Source organism: Tachyglossus aculeatus, chromosome 1 (genome assembly GCF_015852505.1).
Source record: "Tachyglossus aculeatus isolate mTacAcu1 chromosome 1, mTacAcu1.pri, whole genome shotgun sequence".
NCBI lineage: Eukaryota > Metazoa > Chordata > Mammalia > Monotremata > Tachyglossidae > Tachyglossus > Tachyglossus aculeatus.
The window spans coordinates 81,134,226-81,152,182 of NC_052066.1; the positions used below are offsets into that span (position 1 = coordinate 81,134,226).

General features: G+C 44.5%; 1 non-coding gene across 1 annotated transcript; it reads right to left on the minus strand.

The window, feature by feature from the left end:
- Positions 1–12,154: 12,154 nt before the first annotated feature.
- Positions 12,155–12,297, minus strand: LOC119937695. Its single transcript, XR_005454185.1, has one exon. It is a non-coding gene; the product is annotated as a small nucleolar RNA SNORA7 (small nucleolar RNA).
- Positions 12,298–17,957: the final 5,660 nt, after the last annotated feature.

Sequence of the window (17,957 nt, forward strand, 5' to 3'; positions counted from 1 at the left end):
ACAGAGCAGTACAAATACATCAAGACAATATCACTAAATAAATAATTGACCTCAGATAATATAGAAATAAATAAAAGTAGTCATAGGTATATGAGTGGTAGGATACCAGCACTGGTATCATAATAGTTGTTGTTTGGACACACCTAGACTAATCTAGGATTTTAGGAGGGCTTAAAAAATGGAAAGAGCAGTATTCCAGTGGATTTAGTGGGTTTCAGGGAAGGGATTCAATTGAGTCCTGAGCTCTAAAAATACTTCCTAGTCATTGAAAAATGGTTGAGTTGTAGGGGTATCAATGCTCACCACTCTTCTTGGTCTTTCTCTAGTCAAATAAGGCAGAAGCAGCAAAAGCATGCAATAAAGCAAGTAAAAAGAGTGGCAGCTTCAATTTTTAGCAAAAGATTTGGTTACAAGGAAAATTTGCAATAACGATAAATGGCCATGATAAAAATCTCCCGAGGAACTATGCAAACGTGTTTTGACAGAAATCTAGTGGCCTAGGAGTCAGATGACCTGGCTCCCACTTATCTTAGAGAAGCAGTGTGGCTCAGTGGAAAGAGCCCGGGCTTTGGAGTCAGAGGTAATGGGTTCAAACCCCGGCTCCGCCAATTGTCAGCTGTTTAACTTTGGGCAAGTTACTTAGCTTCTCTGTGCCTCAGTTCTCTCATCTGTAAAATGGGGATTAAGACTGTGAGCCCCGTGGGACAATCTGATCACCTTGTAACCTCCCCAGCGCTTAGAACAGTGCTTTGCACATAGTAAGCACTTAATAATCACCATTATTATTATTATTATATAATTCCAGTTCTGCCACTTTTCTGCTGTGTATCTTTGGGGAAGTCACTTATGTGCCTCAGTTCCTTCATCTACCAAATGAGGATTCAGTACCTGTTTTTTCTCCTACTTTGAGCCCCATGTAGAACCTGACTATCTTGTATCTATCCCAGCACTTAGTACAGTGCTTGACACATAGTAAGTACTTGCAAAATAGCACAATTATTATTTTAAACTCTGGGGGATTGTGAGTCCTTTAGATATTGTGATGACCCAAAGTTTTGTTCCTACCACTGATCAGATTGACCTCCACTGAAATATTGTAGACATTAGAGAAGCAGCGTGGCTCAATGGAAAGAGCACAGGCTTTGAAGTCAGAGGTCGTGGGTTCAAATTCCAGCTCCACCAATTATCAGCTGTGTGACTTTGGGCAAGACACTTAACTTCTCTGTGCCTCAGTTCCCTCATCTGTAAAATGGGGATTAAGACTGTGAGCCCCATGTGGAACAACCTGATAGCCTTGTATCTATCTCAGCGCTTAGAACAGTGCTTTGCACATAGTAAGCGTTTAATAAATACCATCATTATTATTATTATATGAGAAGAAGAAGAAACAGAGGAAAAGAGTAAAGGTAGCTTGGAATTTATCACTGTTAATGGGCTAAAAAAATTGCTATTCGATCGTATTTATTGAGTGCTTACTGTGTGCAGAGCACTGTACTAAGCGCTTGGGAAGTACACATTGGCAAAATATAATAATAATGGCATTTATTAAGCACTTACTATGTGCAAAGCACTGTTCTAAGCACTGGGGAGGTAACAAGGTGATCAGGTTGTCCCACGGGGGCTTCACAGTCTCACATATTAGAGACGGACTTACCCAACAACGGGCTCACAATCCAGCAAGAGTAGACAGACAACAGAACAAAACAAATAGACAGGTGTCAATACCACCAGAATAAATAGAAGTATAGCTATATACACATAATGAAATAGAGTAATAAATATGTACAAGTAAGGGGAAATATCATGCAAACTTGAGCCAAAAGTTGAAGCGTAACTATGCCACAAGTCAAGTCCTGTCAAGGGACTTGACAGGATATTATGTTGGAATTTGTAGCCAAAATTATCTTCCTAGTTGGAAAAATAATCAAGTAGAGCCAAAAATATATTTTATTCTAAACTAAGGAGTGAGAAAACTAGTCTTTAATTTTTAATAAAGAAGAGATTTTGAAGACATTAAGTCTTATGAGATATGGGGATTTTTTCCCAATACTCCACCAAATCCTTTTCTAAAGATGTGAAGAGAATGACCATTACCCTATCAACCAATCAGTATTTATTGAGTGCTTACCATTCATTCATTCAATTGTACTTATTGAGCACTTACTGTGTGCAGAGCACTGTACTAAGTGCTTGGGAAGTACAAGTTGGCCACATATAGGGACGGTACCTACCCATGTGTCACCCGTCGTCCGGAGAGAGAGAGAGAGAGAGAGAGAGAGAGAGAGAGAGAGAGAGAGAGAGACACACCTGGGATGGAAAGCCTGAGTTTTATATAAAATGTATTCTGTGAGGCGAATTGAATTATTTAATTATTTAGACACAATGGATTGAACTTCCCTTTCAGGAGGAATGTAATCAATTAGTAATATTAGAGGTTCCCTAACAGGAGGAACACAATCACACGTTACTCACATGTGGGTGAAGCGGCTAGCTCTCACCCATGTGCACTTCCCACTTGGGAAGAATCCACTTACTTTCCCCCACGGGAGGAATCTATTCCATTACCTGCGCACGTGGTGGGCGGCTAGCTCTCGCCATGTGCTCTCCCTAGATGGGAGGAATCCACTTATCATCCCCATCCGCAGCGGGGCACCTGGCTCCCACCCACGAGACACTCACCTGTCCCACGGCCGTTTCCTCAGTGTATTTTTTCTGGTTGCAGAGTGGGCATCTGGCCTTCTGGGCAGAGAAAGACACGTGGGCTGCTGCTGCTGTGTGTCTTGGTGTTCTGCCCCCAGAAGGTCAGAGGCGACAGGTATTTATCACCTGTGCTCCTAGGCCATTCCAGCTTCTGGCCTCAGTTTATCCAATCTCTGCCCTCCCCCGTCTTCCGTACCTGATTTGATTGGCACGGGGGTGAGGGACACCTTCTGTATTCATCATCATCATCATCATCAATCGTATTTATTGAGCGCTTACTATGTGCAGAGCACTGTACTAAGCACTTGGGAAGTACAAATTGGTAACATATAGAGACAGTCCCTACCCAACAGTGGGCTCACAGTCTAAAAGGGGGAGACAGATGACAAAACAAGACATATTAACGAAATAAAATAAATAGAATAAATATGTACAAATAAAATAGAGTAATAAATACATACAAACATCTATACATATATACAGGTGACAAGTTACTCCTGTCCTTCCTCCTGCCTCCCTCTTCACATCCAGCAGCCCCCCCACAGCTTCGAAAGCTACGACTACCGTATACAAGCAAACTTTAAAGTACTAAAAACACCTCTGTAGTAGTATTTTTATACACTATATGAACACAACTATTTTACCATCAAAATAATCTTGGAGGACTACAGCCTTTTCAAAAATCCTTTCACTTGGATACACGTAAGATATATTGAAGAGACCAAGGCGATAGGCTACCTAGTTGGAAAGAAGTGAGTGTATCTTGAGTGTGTTTAGCACACAGAAGAGGAAAGAAAAAAATTGGAGAGGAAAATATTGCATAGGGAAGAACATAACCCAGACGAAAACTGGGTATTTCTGTTGGTCTATAGTAAATTGCTTTCAACTGAACTTTACAATGTAGGAAAACTCTCGCTCTGGGAGTTAAGCGCCAATGTGGGGATAAATCACTGAACTAAAAACCCCGCTCTACCACTGACTGGGTGACCCCAGGCAAAGTTACTGCATTTCGGGTTTCTTTGCCTATGAAATATCTGCCCTTCCTTACTTCCCAGGGCTGTTGAGAGGATAAATGTTGTAAGAGTACAATTTTCCAAGAAGCTAAGCTACTTACCAATTGTAAAGAGGCATTGATTGTCTCAAGCCCTTAGAAAGGCATATTATCACATTTAGTACTGTTGACTGCTTAGACTTAGAGGCCAAAATTGGTCTAATTGACTGAGGACTGTGTGTTGGGGCTCTAAAGTGTACCTGACTCACAGCACCCCATTGGCTAGGTACACCCACACAAATTCTCTGGACAGTTTAAGGGCCCCAAAATTAACTTGGGATTCACTCCCCATGTAAATTAAAACAGCCAGATAATAGAGAAGCAGCGTGGCTCAGTGGAAAGAGCCCGGGCTTTGGAGTCAGAGGTCATGGGTTCAAATCCCAGCTCTGCCAACTCTCAGCTGTGTGACTTTGGGTGAGTCACTTAACTTCTCTGGGCCTCAATTACCTCACCTGTAAAATGGGGATTAAGACTGTGAGCCCCCCGTGGGACAACCTGATCACCTTGTAACCGCCCCAGCGCTTAGAACGGTGCTTGGCACATAGTAAGCGCTTAACAAATACCATCATCATTATAATTATTATTATATATGGCTCTACCCACAATTTCTGATACATTTTTATCAGAAATTCTCTTTTGCACATCAAACATTCATTTTTCTAATGTTTAAATTACTCTCAGGTGACAGGGTTATGCCAATAATTGTCCTGTTCGGTCAATATGGGCTCTCTAAAAACATACCTACCCAGTCTTTAGCATGAAAAAAAAACTAAAAATAATTCATTCTGCCGCTGACAAAGCTTCTGGTGCCTAGAAAATAGCTGGGTGGCTCTGCAGCCACACTAGTCATCATCAGTCGTATTCATTGAGCGCTTACTGTGTGCAGAGCACTGTACTAAGCGCTTGGGAAGTACAAGTATTCCCGGCTTGGGCTGTCAATCTAGCAGTTTTGGTTGCGGGGGCGGCATCCCACCCTCACTAACGAGTCCCACCTGCGGTCTCAGACGGCCACGAGATAGCATTTGACCTTGAGATGGTCGTTACCCCAGGGTCACCTTGAGACATCATAAGTGCACTAAGCACTAGAAAAAGTTCACTATAATAAAGTTGACAGTCATGATCCCTACCCACATTGAGCTCACAGTCTACAGGGGAAGACAAGCATTAAAATAAATTACAGATAGGAGATTCGGTTGGTTGTCTCCCAGTGGAGCTGTTTCAGCCATCTAGACTGTGAGCCCATTGTTGGGTAGGGACTGTCTCTATATGTTGGCGACTTGTACTTCCCAAGCACATAGTATAGTGCTCTGCACACAGTAAGCACTCAATAAATACGATTGACTGAATCTAGGGATGATCTTCTATGACTCAAGTACTCTATGAAAGAGGCTTCACCTTGTGGCCAGATTTGTCAAGATCCTTTTAATAATTTGTAGCTCTTAAAAGCAAAGTCAAATATCTGAACAGGATTGCCATCTTGGCCAATGGTTCCTAATCTCATGGTTGACGTAGATCACAACTAGCTCCCTAGCCTAAAACGTCTGTCAGCATGCCCATAGAGTCTAGACTTTTTCCCTATAGGTGTAGCCGCCACTCCTATACCCACCATCTTCACCCCAGAACCGCCACCACCCTGGTAGCCTCCATATTGGCTTGAATCTGCAAGGGGATGGATGGAATCCCCCGTACAACTGTAAGCTTGTTGTGGGGAAGGACTCTGTTATATTGTTATACTGTACTCTCACAACAACAATAATTGTGGTATTTGTTAAACACGTATTATGTGTCCAGCACTGTCCTAAACTCGGCGTTAGATACAAGATAGGTTGGACACAATCTCTGTCCCACATGGGGCTCACACTCTTCATCCCCATTTTACAGATGAGGGACCTGAGGTCCAGAGAAATGAAGTGACTTTCCCAAGGTTACACAGCAAGCAAATGGGAGAGCCTGAATTAGAACCCAGGTCTTCTGACTCGCAGGCCCGTGGTCTTTCTGCTAGGTCACACTGCTTTCCAATAATAACCACCAACCTTTTGGTTAACAGCCAAACTCACTAATCAATTGCGTCACAGAGACACAAGCACTTCCCCAGAGCTTAGTAAATTGCCCTGCTCACAGTAAGAGCTCAATACACACGATTGATTGATGGAAGTCACGGAAGTCACAGGCTCGAGAATCTGCAGGGAACAACTGATTATGGCAGCAGTGGCTCAAACAGCATCCTCACACTCTCTCGTCCTTGCCCGCCGTGGTCCTACTGAGGCACAGCGTGCAACAAACGAGGAAGCAGACGGGTGGACAGACACTGTGATATCCACGTGCTGTCTTCGCCCGCTTTGGGCAGGTCAGAACCAGGACTAGAACCCAGCTCTCCTGATTTCCAGAACTTTCTATTGTACAAACTTCGTAGGGCGAAGCTCCTGCAGTGTTAATGGGATTTACAGAGTGCAACATTCATTCGATGGTATTTATTGAGCGCTTGCTGTGTGCAAAGCACTGTACTAAGCACTTGGGAAGTACATTTTCCCTTCCCACAAAGAACGTGCACTCTAATATCTGACCCACAGCCTATGCTCAGTGGGGAGGGTAGGTCAAAGAGACATTTGGGAGTCAGCTGGGGTCTGAGAGAAGTGGACAGGGGAGAGAATTTTCAATCCATCACTAAATCTAGTGGTCCCATCTTCACAACATTGCTAAAATCTGCCCTTTCCTCTCCATCCAAACTGCTTCTGCATTAGTATAAGCACTCATCATCATCATCATCATCAATCATATTTACTGAGCGCTTACTGTGTGCAGAGCACTGTACTATGCACTTGGGAAGTACAAGTTGGCAACATGTAGAGACAGTCCCTACCCAACAGTGGGCTCACAGTCTAAAAGGGGGAGACAGAGAACAAAACCAAACATACTAACAAAATAAAATAAATAGAATAGATATGTACAAGCAAAATAAATAAATAAATAGAGTAACAAATCATCATCATCATCAATCATAATTATTGAGCGCTTACTATGTGCAGAGCACTGTACTAAGCGCTTGGGAAGTACAAATTGGCAACATATAGAGACAGTCCCTACCCAACAGTGGGCTCACAGTCTAAAAGGGGGCGACAGAGAACAAAACCAAACATACTAACAAAATAAAATAAATAGAATAGATATGTACAAGTAAAATAAATAAATAAATAAATAGAGTAATAAATATGTACAAACATATATAAATATATACAGGTGCTGTGGGGAAGGGAAGGAGGTAAGATGAGGGGGATGGAGAGGAGGACGAGGGGGAGAAGAAGGAAGGGGCTCAGTCTGGGAAGGCCTCCTGGAGGAGGTGAGCTGTCAGTAGGGCCTTGAAGGGAGGAAGAGAGCTAGCTTCATCCTGCCTAGATTACTGCGTCAGACTCCTTGCTGACCTCCCAGCCTCATCATCAATCGTATTTATTGAGTGCTTACTATGTGCAGAGCACTGTACTAAATGCTTGGGAAGTACAAATTGGCAACATGTAGAGACAGTCCCTACCCAACAGTGGGCTCACAGTCTAAAAAAGCCTCCTGTCTTTTCCCCACTCCAGTCCATACTCCACCCTGCTGCCTGGATCATTTCCTTCCAAAAATGTTCATACCGTGTTTCCCCACTCCTCAAGAAACTTAGGTGGTTGCCCACCCACCTCCTCCTCAAACAAAAACTCCTCACCATTGGCTTTACAGCAGTCCACCACCTTGCCCCCTCCTACCTCACCTTGCTACTCTCCTTCTACAACCCAGCCTGCACACTTCATTCCTCTAATGCTACCCTTCTCGCTATGCCTTGATCTCACTTATCTCACCGCTGACTCCTAATCCCCACCCAGCTTCTGTCCTGTAACACTTACGCTTCTCTAATCTGACCGACAACCACTCTCCCCCGCTTCAAAGCCTTATTGAAGGCCCATCTCCTCCAAGAGGCCTTCCCAGACTAAGCCCCTCCTTTCCTCTTCTCCCACTCCCTTCTGCGTCACCCTGACTTGCTCCCTTGATTCTTCCCCCCACCCAGCCCCACAGCACTTTATATACATATCTGCAACTTTATTTATTTGTATTGATGTCTGTTTCCCACCGTCTATACTGTAAGCTTGTTGTGGGCAGGGAATGTGTCTTTTTATTGCTGTATTAGACTCTCCCAAGCACTTAGTACAGTGCTCTGAAGACAGTAAGCGCTCAATAAATAAGATTGAATTAATCCCCATGAGGAAATTGAGGCAAAGAGATGTTATCATTATTATTATTATTATTACTGTTTGTTAAGCATTTACTATATGCCAAGCACTGTACTAAGCACTGGGGTGAATACAAACAAATCGGGTTGGGCAGAGTCCCTGTCCCACATGGGGCTCACAGTCTAGGTCCACATTTTACAGATGAGGTGTCTGAGGCACAGAGAAGTGAGGTGATTTGCCCAGGGTCACACAGCAGACAAGTGACAGAGCAGGGATTAGAACCCATGACCTTCTGACTCCCAAGTCCACGCTCCATCCACTACGCATGCTGCTTCTTAAGTTAAGTGACTTATCCAAGGTCACGCAGAAGGCAGGTGGTAGAGCTGGGATTAGAACCCAGATCTTCTGACTCCCAGAACTGTGCTTTTTCCACCAGTCCAATATTAGTAACAATGATAATAATTCTGATATTTGTTAAGCACTTACGGTGTGCCAGGCACTGTAATAATAATAATACTTATGGTATTTGTTAAGCACTTACTATGTGCCAAGCACTGTACTAAGCACCGGGGTGGATAGGAGCAAATCAGGTTGGACACTGTCCCTGTTCCACATGGGCTCACAATCTTAATCCCCCTTTTTTCCGATGAGGAAACTGAGGCAAAGAGAAGTGGAGTGACTCGCCCAAAGTCACATAGCAGACAAATGGCAGATGCGCGATTAGAACCCACAACCTCCTGATTCCCAGGCCCATCCTCTCTCCATTACTTTGTGCTGTTCTCTAGATTTCTCATCCACAAGAGCCAGGGTGTTTATAAAATTCTGGATAAGCAGGATGCAAATTATATATTATTTTTTTAGCCCAAAAGGTACTGATCACATCGTAATAATTTGTGGTATTTGTTAAGTATTTAACTATGTACCAAACACTGTATTAAACTCTGGGGTAGGTTCAATATAAAGCAGATTGGACTGTACTCTCCAAGCTCTTAGTACAGTGCTCTGAACACAGGAAGTGCTCAATAAATACGATTGAAGGAATGAATGAATAGTGGATAGGGAGGGAGAATGGGTATTTAATCCCCAATTTACAGTTGAGGAAACTAAAGCATAAAGAAGTTAAGGGACTTGTCCAAAGTCACACAGCAGGCAAGTGGTAGAGCTGAGACTAGAACTTAGATCTCCTGTCTTCCAGGCCTGTGATCTGTCTGCTAAGTTACTCTGCTTCATCTCTGGAAATTCTTCTATCAGAGCTGTCATTTGGTCTTAGCATCCTATTTGATGAAAACCACATTCTATTTGACACATCGCAATATCTTCTGGTCCAGAGATAACACCAGAAGCAGGCGATTATCTCATGTGGGCAGAACTGGCTCAAAAAGAAGGTGAAGCGAGGTTGGGTATTAAACACCTATGAACTTGTATTAATTATTCCATAGTTCAGAGGCTTTGGTTTCCCAAATTTCCAGAGATCCAGCAGTCAAAACAAAATATCACTTTAATAGCATGCCATTAGGGGAAGTGAGCAGATAAATGCTACTAATGAAGAGAAATGTAAACACAGAGAAAACACTTAGAAAACACAGACCTGACCTTGTGTCCCTTCACAAGCAAACTTTCTAAACCAAATCTTCACACAACTGATTTCTTGTTCAAGTCTCTGTTAGTTTTAATAATGGGCTGTTTTGATTCTCAAAATTTTGCCAGCCTATCTGTATTTTTACAGCTAAGCAGACACTTCTTGGGTAGATTTTGTATGTGCTTTGGAATGCTGTGCTAAAGTTATTCCAGCTGCTATAAAGGCAGAACCAGGGTGTCCAGGAAGGCTGGCCACAAAAGTGTAAGTAAGTTGTTGCCAATTTGTACTTCCCAAGCACTTAGTACAGTGCTCTGCACACAGTAAGCGCTCAATAAATACGATTCATTGATATTGATTGATTAAGACCTCAGTCTTTCTCTCATTCCACGTAGGTCTGTCTTTAGTCTGGGGTGCAGACCAGGGTGGAAGGATGGGAGTTGGAGGAGGGGAGGACAGATGCAAAATGATTTGTGGAATGAGGTGCAGAACCATGGAGCCTGATACTCTTCTGAATCAATTTGAAAACAGTCACACCCTGAAACAAGCACAATCTCTCCATTCCATCGTCGACCTCTCTCCCACTTCCTACCTCTGGCTTGGAACACCCTCCATCTTCATATCAGACAGATCACCACTCTCCCCACCTTCGTATCAGGGAATGTTCTAAGCACTGGGGTAGATACAAGGTAATCAGGTTGGACATCATCATCATCATCATCAATCGTATTTATTGAGCACTTACTATGTGCAGAGCACTGTACTAAGCGCTTGGGAAGTACAAATTGGCAACATATAGAGACAGTCCCTACCCAACAGTGGGCTCACAGTCTAAAAGTCTAAAAGGACACAGTCCCTGTCCCACATGGGGCTCACTGTCTCAATCCCATTTTACAGATGAGGCAACTGAGGCACAGAGAAGCTATGTGACTTAATTATGATAATAATAATTATGGTATTTATTCAGCCGTTACTATTTGTCAAGCACTGTTCTAAGCGCTGGGGTAGATACGAGGTAATTAGGTTGCCCCACGTGGGGCTCACAGTCTCAATCCCCCTTTTACAGATGAGGTAACAAGCACAGAGAAGGTAAGTGGTTTGCCCAAGTTTACACAGAAGATAAGGGGCAGATGTGAGATTAGAACCCATGTCTTCTGACTCCCAAACCCGTGCTCTTTCCACTAAGCCACGCTGCTTCTCCTGAGGTCACACAAGCAGATGAGCGGCAGACCCGGGATTAGAGCCAGCTGCTTCTGATTCCCAGGCTCATGCTCTAGCCACTAGGTCATCCTGCTTTTCCTCTTGGAGAGGGAGTGTTCTAGTTGGGCTGAAATGTGCTCGTGATCGTGGAGCCGATTCTTGCTTAACTAACCCGGGAGAAATTATAATTTTGATACCATGCCTTTCATTTTGAAAGGTAGCCATTTGATTTTAAATGCACCTAGCTTTTGGGGGAGCTGCCTGAAATTCTGGAGCAGGCTCAGGATTTGGGCTCTACCACTTGCCCCGGGCTGTTGAATCTTTCCTATGCCTCAGTTTCCGCATTCATGTATTCATTCAATCGTATTTATTGAGCGCTTACCGTGTGCAGAGTGCTGTACTAAGCACTTGGGAAGTACAAATCGGCAACATGTAGAGATGGTCCCTACCCAACAATGGATTCACAGTCTAGAAGGGGGAGACAGAGAACAAAACCAAACAAGTTGATAATAATAATGGCATTTGTTAAGTGCTTACTATGTGCAGAGCACTGTTCTAAGCACTGGGGGGGATACAAGGTGATCAAGTTGTCCCACGTGGGGCTCACAGTCTTAATCTTCATTTTACAGATGAGGGAACCGAGACTCAGAGAAGTTAAGTGACTTGCCCAAGGTCACACAGCGGACATGTGGCGGAGTTGGAACTCGAACCCATAACCTCTGACTCCAAAGCCCATGCTCTTTCCAATGAGCCACACTGATAGGTGAAATGAAATGCGGATGAAATACCTGTTCTCTCTTCTGCTTAGACTGTGAGCCCTGTGTAGGACATGGACTGTGTCCAACCTGATTATCTTGTACCTACCCCAGTGCTTATCACAGTACGTGGCACAGAGTAAATGCTTAACAAATATCACAATTACTAGTATGACTGGGGCCAGACCTTCATGATGAATCTTATATGTGCAAAGCACTGTCGTAAGTTACTGGGGGAATTTAATAAAGGAAAAAGTCACAAACTCTGCCCACAAGGAAGCTTACAGTCTAATCAATCAATCAGTTGTATTTACTGAGTGCTTACTATGTGCAATACACTGTACGAAGGGCTTGGGAAGCTACAGTATAATAGAGTTGGTAGACATGTTCCCTGCCTAACAGAGGAAACAGACACAAAATAATTCTTGGATTTATCTTGTCTTGTCTTATGCTGTTGAGTCTTTTCCGACCCATAGCAAGTCCATGGACACATCTCTCCCAGAACTCCCCACCACTACCTGCAGTCATTCTGGTAGTGTATCCATGGAGTTTTCTTGATAAAAATAAGAAAGTGGTTTACCATTGCCTTCTTCCACGCAGGGTACCTGAGTCTCTGCCCTCGAGTCGCTCCCACGCAGCTGCTGCTGCTGCCCAGCACAGGTGAATTTTGACCTATAGCAGATTTCCTTCCAATCACTAGCCACTGCTCAAGCTAGGAATGGAATGGGTAGAGGCATACTCTGCTTGATTTTCCCTCCCGAAGCTCAAACTGGTAGAGTACTGGAAACTCTCCAGGTGCAATTCTGAGAGGGGCAACTCATGGATGAAAAATGAGAAAAGGAAGATGGATGTATAGGTGGGGAAGTGTTTAAATGATAAGGTATGTAAGCACAGAAAAGCTGCTAGTAGGTGTGAATACAAAAGTGCGTGGTTGGAATAGAAGTGTTAAGGAGGTAGTTGGGAAAAAATGACCAGAGGAGAAGAAAACATTAAGCAAGGAAAGCCCCCTGGAGGAGATGTGATTTCAGAAGGGCCTTGAAGGATATGAAGGGGAAGGAAGTTCCAAGCAGGAGGAAGTGTGAGAGCCAGGGGTTGCAGGTAGGAGAGATTTCATTCATTCATTCTTCCATTCAATCGTATTTATTGAGCACTTACTGTGTGCAGAGCACTGTACTAAGTGCTCGGGAAGTACAAATCGGCAACATATACTGACGGTCCCTACCCAGCAATGGGATCACAGTCTAGAAGGGGGAGACAGACAACAAAATAAGTAGACAGGTGTCAATACCATCAGAATAAATAGGATTATATCTATATACACATCATTAATAATATAAATAGAATAATAAGTATGTACAAATATACACAATGAGAAGGAGATGAGATGAGAATGAGGCACAATGGGTAGATTAGTTTAAGAGGAATGGAAATTGCTAGATGGGGTGTATTGACAGAAGAGAAGCAGCATGGCCTAGTGGAGTCAGAAAGACTTGCTTTCTACTCTTGGCTCTGCCATTTGCTGCTGTGTGACCCTAGGCAAGTCATGTCACTGATCTGTGCCTCAGTTGCCTTATCTGTAAAATGGGGATGAAGACTGTGAGCCCCATTTGGGACAGGGACTGTGTCCGACCTGATTTGCTTGTATCTACCCCAGCGCTTAGTACAGTGCCGGTACACAGTAAGTGCTTAACAACTACCACAGTTATTACTAAGAGAATGGTAAGAAGGAGAAAGTGAGCTGACTGAATGCTTTAAAGCCAAAGGTCAGAAGTTTCTTCCTGATGCAGAGAGGAATGGACAGCCATTAGAGGTTTGAGGAGCAGGAAGATTTGTGTGCTGTCTGAAGTCTTAGGAAGATGAAATAGGCAGTAAAGTGACATATGGACTGAAGAGGGGAAAGCCTGGAGGTAGGGAAGTCTACGAGAAGGCTGATGCAGTAAGTAGGGTGGACGCAACTGGCATTTGGTTAGAGAAGATGGGATGGATTGTGTGTGCGAGGATGCCTACAATAACATGTATACCTGCGTGAGGACAATGTCTGCCTCCTGGGACCTGCAGTATTGTGAATTCGATGACCAGGAGGTGTTCGTGGAAGTCTACAACCTGACGGCCGACCCTCACCAGATTGAGAACATTGCTAAAACCATAGATCCCGAACGCTTAGGGAAGATGAACTACCAGTTAATGATGCTGCAGTCCTGCTCAGGATCAACCTGTCGCACGCCGGGGGTCTTTGACCCAGGTATGTTTGGTTTTGTTCTCTGTCTCCCCCTTTTAGACTGTGAGCCCACTGTTGGGTAGGGATTGTCTCTATATGTTGCCAATTTGTACTTCCCAAGCGCTTAGTACAGTGCTCTGCACATAGTAAGTGCTCAATAAATACGATTGATGATGATGATGATGATGATGGATTCCAGAACTGTGGAAGAAACCCCACAGTGGGTGGAAGGTGAGAGTGAAAAAACAGTAAGAGTCATGAATTATGGTAAGTTTCTGGACAAGAGAAAAGGTGGATTGTGATGTTGTCAACTGTGATGGGAAAGTTCTTTGGAGAGGATTTGGAAGGGAAGATGAGGAATTCATTTGGCTTCAATTACCATCTCTAAAAAGATGATTCCCAAATCTATATCTCCAGCTGGGATCTCTCCCTTCTTTTTTTATTGTATTTGTTAACTGCTTACTTTGTGCCGGGCACTAAGTGCCAGGGTATATCTAAGCTAATCAGATAGGATGCAGTCCATGTCATGGGGCTCACAGTCTTCATCCCCATTACAGATGAGGTAACTGAGGCACAGAGAAGTGACTTGAAAGCAAACAATAATGAAGCTGGAATTAGAAGCAGAGTGGCTCAGTGGCAAGAGCCCGGGCTTTGGAGTCAGAGGTCATGGTTTCAAATCCTGGCTCCACCAATTGTCAGCTGTGTGACTTTGGGCAAGTCACTTAACTTCTCTGGGTCTCAGTTCCCTCATCTGTAAAATGGGGATTAAGACTGTGAGCCCCCCAAGGGATAACCTGATTACCTTGTAACCTCACCAGCACTTAGGACAGTGCTTTGCACATAGTAAGTGCTTAATAAATACCATCATTATTATTAGAACCCAGGACCTTCTGACTTTCAACAAGCCCTCGCTCTATACACTAGGTGCCTCTGCTTCCCCGTCCGTGCAGTCTTGCATTTCCTCCTGCCCTCAGGTCATCTCTACTTGGATGCCCCGCTGCCATCTCAACTTAACCTGTGCAAAACAGAACTCCTAATCTTCCCACCAAAGCCCTATCCTCCGCATGGCTTTCCTATCACTGTAGACAGCACCACCATCCTCCCCATCTCACAAGCCTGCAACCTTGGCTTTACTGTCGACTCATCTCCCCCATTCAACCCATTAATTCGATCTGTCGCCAATCTGGTCGTTAGCGCTGCCCTTTGGGCCCGTGACACAAACAGTCATTGGCCCAGAAGTGGCAGCAGCCCAGAGCCCCCCAGCCTTGGTGATCACTACCTGCAGGATTCATTCAGGGCCGATTTGGGGATCCCCGGCTTATAGGATGCCCAGCAGGAGCTGGTGTTCCCATCGCTGGTCTCCTCTCCTCAGAAGGGTGTCAGCCCAGAGTTACCCCAACTTAGGGTGTCCACTGATGTCACTGAAGGATAATGGACACACCTCTATTGATCTGGAAGCAGCGGGAATCCATTATGTTGCGTGCGACAAGATGCGGAAACATTTACAGCCATCAACAGAACCTAGAGCATGTGGCCATGTCTACAGGTTCCCACCTCCTTGCTCCAGAGCCATTGCGATCCCCTCTCCAGCCCTGTGAATGCAGTCACCGTTTCTGAATCTCAGGATTCAGCAACTGGAGCTGAGGCAGAGGGTAGCTAGATGTTTAAAATGGCAGTAGTGATCAATCAATCAATCAATCAATCAATCGTATTTATTGAGTGCTTACTGTGTGCAGAGCACTGTACTAAGCACTTGGGAAGTACAAGTTGGCAATATATAGAGACAGTCCCTACCCAACAGTGGGCTCACAGTCTAAAAGAGACAGTCCAGTAGACAGTCTAGTAGACATAAAGGTAGCTTGCGCCAGATCGATGGACAGGCCAGCTGAAAACCGGACCATCCAGTGTAAAACTGGATGAATAGACATCCTAGCCACTCTGGGCCCAGCTCTGGTGGTTTAGTAGACTTAGCACCAATCTGGGAGTCAGAAGGTCATAGGTTCTAGTCCTGGCTCTGCCATGTGTCTGCTGTGTGACCTTGGGCAAGTTGCTTCACTTCTCTGTGCCTCAGCTACCTCAGCTATAAAATGGGGATTGAGACTGCAAGCCCCTTGTGGGACAGGGACTGTGACCAAACTGATTTGCTTGTTTCCACCCCAGAGCTTACTGCAGTGCTTGGCACGTAGTAAGCACTTCGCAAATAATATCATCATCATTATTAGACTTTTAGTCTAATAATTAGACTATTAGTCTTTTAGACTGTGAGCCCACTGTTGGGTGGGGACTGTCTCTATATGTTGCCAACTTATACTTCCCAAGCGCTTAGTACAGTGCTCTGCACACAGTAAGCGCTCAATAAATATGATTGATGATGATGATTATTACTATTTGAAAATGAGGATGGATTCCATCTTTCCATTAGCCCACTTAAACCAAGTATCATCTCTAGAGACATTGTATTTTAAAATAAGGAGGACAGAAAAGCAATTGCAATCCAACCAGGTATAATTCAGTCTGGAGCTTTGCCAAGTCAGTAGCCAAAAGTGAAAACAGAAGCCTGGACTTACTGACTTCCTCCCACTTTGCGAGCATTGCCTGCTGAGCTAGTACAGTGCTCTGCACACAGTAAGTGCTCAATAAATACGATTGATTGATTGCTGAACTCTACCAGGGCTCCTCACATCAACTTGGCAAATTCCTTAACGGCTGGTCTCGCCTCCCTGTCCATCATTCTAAAACTGAGAGATGGAGACTTGGGCTCTCAATACTCTTTCTCTTTCAGAGAAGCAGTGTGGCTCAGTGGAAAGAGCCCGGGCTTGGGAGCCAGAAGTCATGGGTTCTAATCCCGCCCTCTGCCACTTGCCAGGTGTGTGACTTTGGGCAAGTCACTTAACTTCTCTGGGCCTCAGTTACCTCATCTGTAAAATGGGGATTAAGACTGTGAGCCCCTCATGGGACAACCTGATCACCTTGTACTCCCCACCCCCTGAGCTTAGAACAGTGCTTCGCATATAGTAAGTGCTTAATAAATGCCATTATTATTATTTCTCATATGTTTCTGGCACATTTACTAAGCTGATTCTCCAGGGCGGACTTCAATAAGCAAGTAAGGCAGCTGCCTCAGGGCCTAGCAGCGTGTGAGTTGAGAAGCAGTGTGGCCTAGTGGAAAGAGCCCGGGACTGGGAGTCAGAGGACCTGGGTTCTAATCCCAGCTCTGCCACTCGGCTGTGTGACCTTGAGCAAGTCACTTCACTTCTCTGGGCCTCAGTTCCCTCATCTGTAAAATGGGGTTGGGTTGGAGACTTTGAGGCCCATGTGGGACATGGTCGGCATCCAAATTGATTAACTTCTAGACTGTGAGCCCACTGTTGGGTAGGGACCATCTTTATATGTTGCCAATTTGTACTTCCCAAGTGCTTGGTACAGTGCTCTGCACACAGTAAGTGCTCAATAAATATGATTGATTGATTGATTGATTAGCTTGTTTCCACCCCAGCACTTAGTACAGCTCCTGGCTCATAGTAAGCACTTCGCAAATAAGCCAATTATTTTGTGAGGTGGGGTGGGATGGGGCAATGGCAGAGCCTTTGCCAGAGGCTGCAGTGCCCACACTCACAGGGACCCAAGAGGGGAATGTAATTGCTTTGGAGAAGAGGGGGTTATGGGCTAGGGTCCCCTCTTCAAAGAGCTACTCCAGGTTCGGGAGTGAGAAGCAGCATATCATAGTAGATAGCGCAGAGGCTAGGGCATCAGAAGGTCATGGGGTCTAATCCCAGCTCCGCCACTTGTCTGCTGTGTGACCTTGGGCAAGTCACTTAACTTCTCTGGGCCTCAGTTACCACATCTGTAAAATGGGGATCGAGACTGTGAGCCCCACATGGAACAGGCAAACTTGATTTGCTTATTTCCACCCCAGTGCGTAGTACAGTGCCTGGCACATAGTAACACTTAAAAATACCATTATTCCAGTGCTCAGTACAGTGGATGGCACAGAGTAAGCACTTAGTAGACACGATTAAAAAAAAAAAAGGAACAGCCATCATTATACCACTCTGTGTATCCGCACACCTCACATAACGACAATCAATCATATTTATTGAGCGCTTACTGTGTGCAGAGCACTGTACTAAGCGTTTGGGAAGTACAAGTTGGCAACATATAGAGACAGTCCCTACCCAACAGTGGGCTCACAGTCTAAAAGGGGGAGACAGAGAACAAAACCAAACATACTAACAAAATAAAATAAATAGAACAG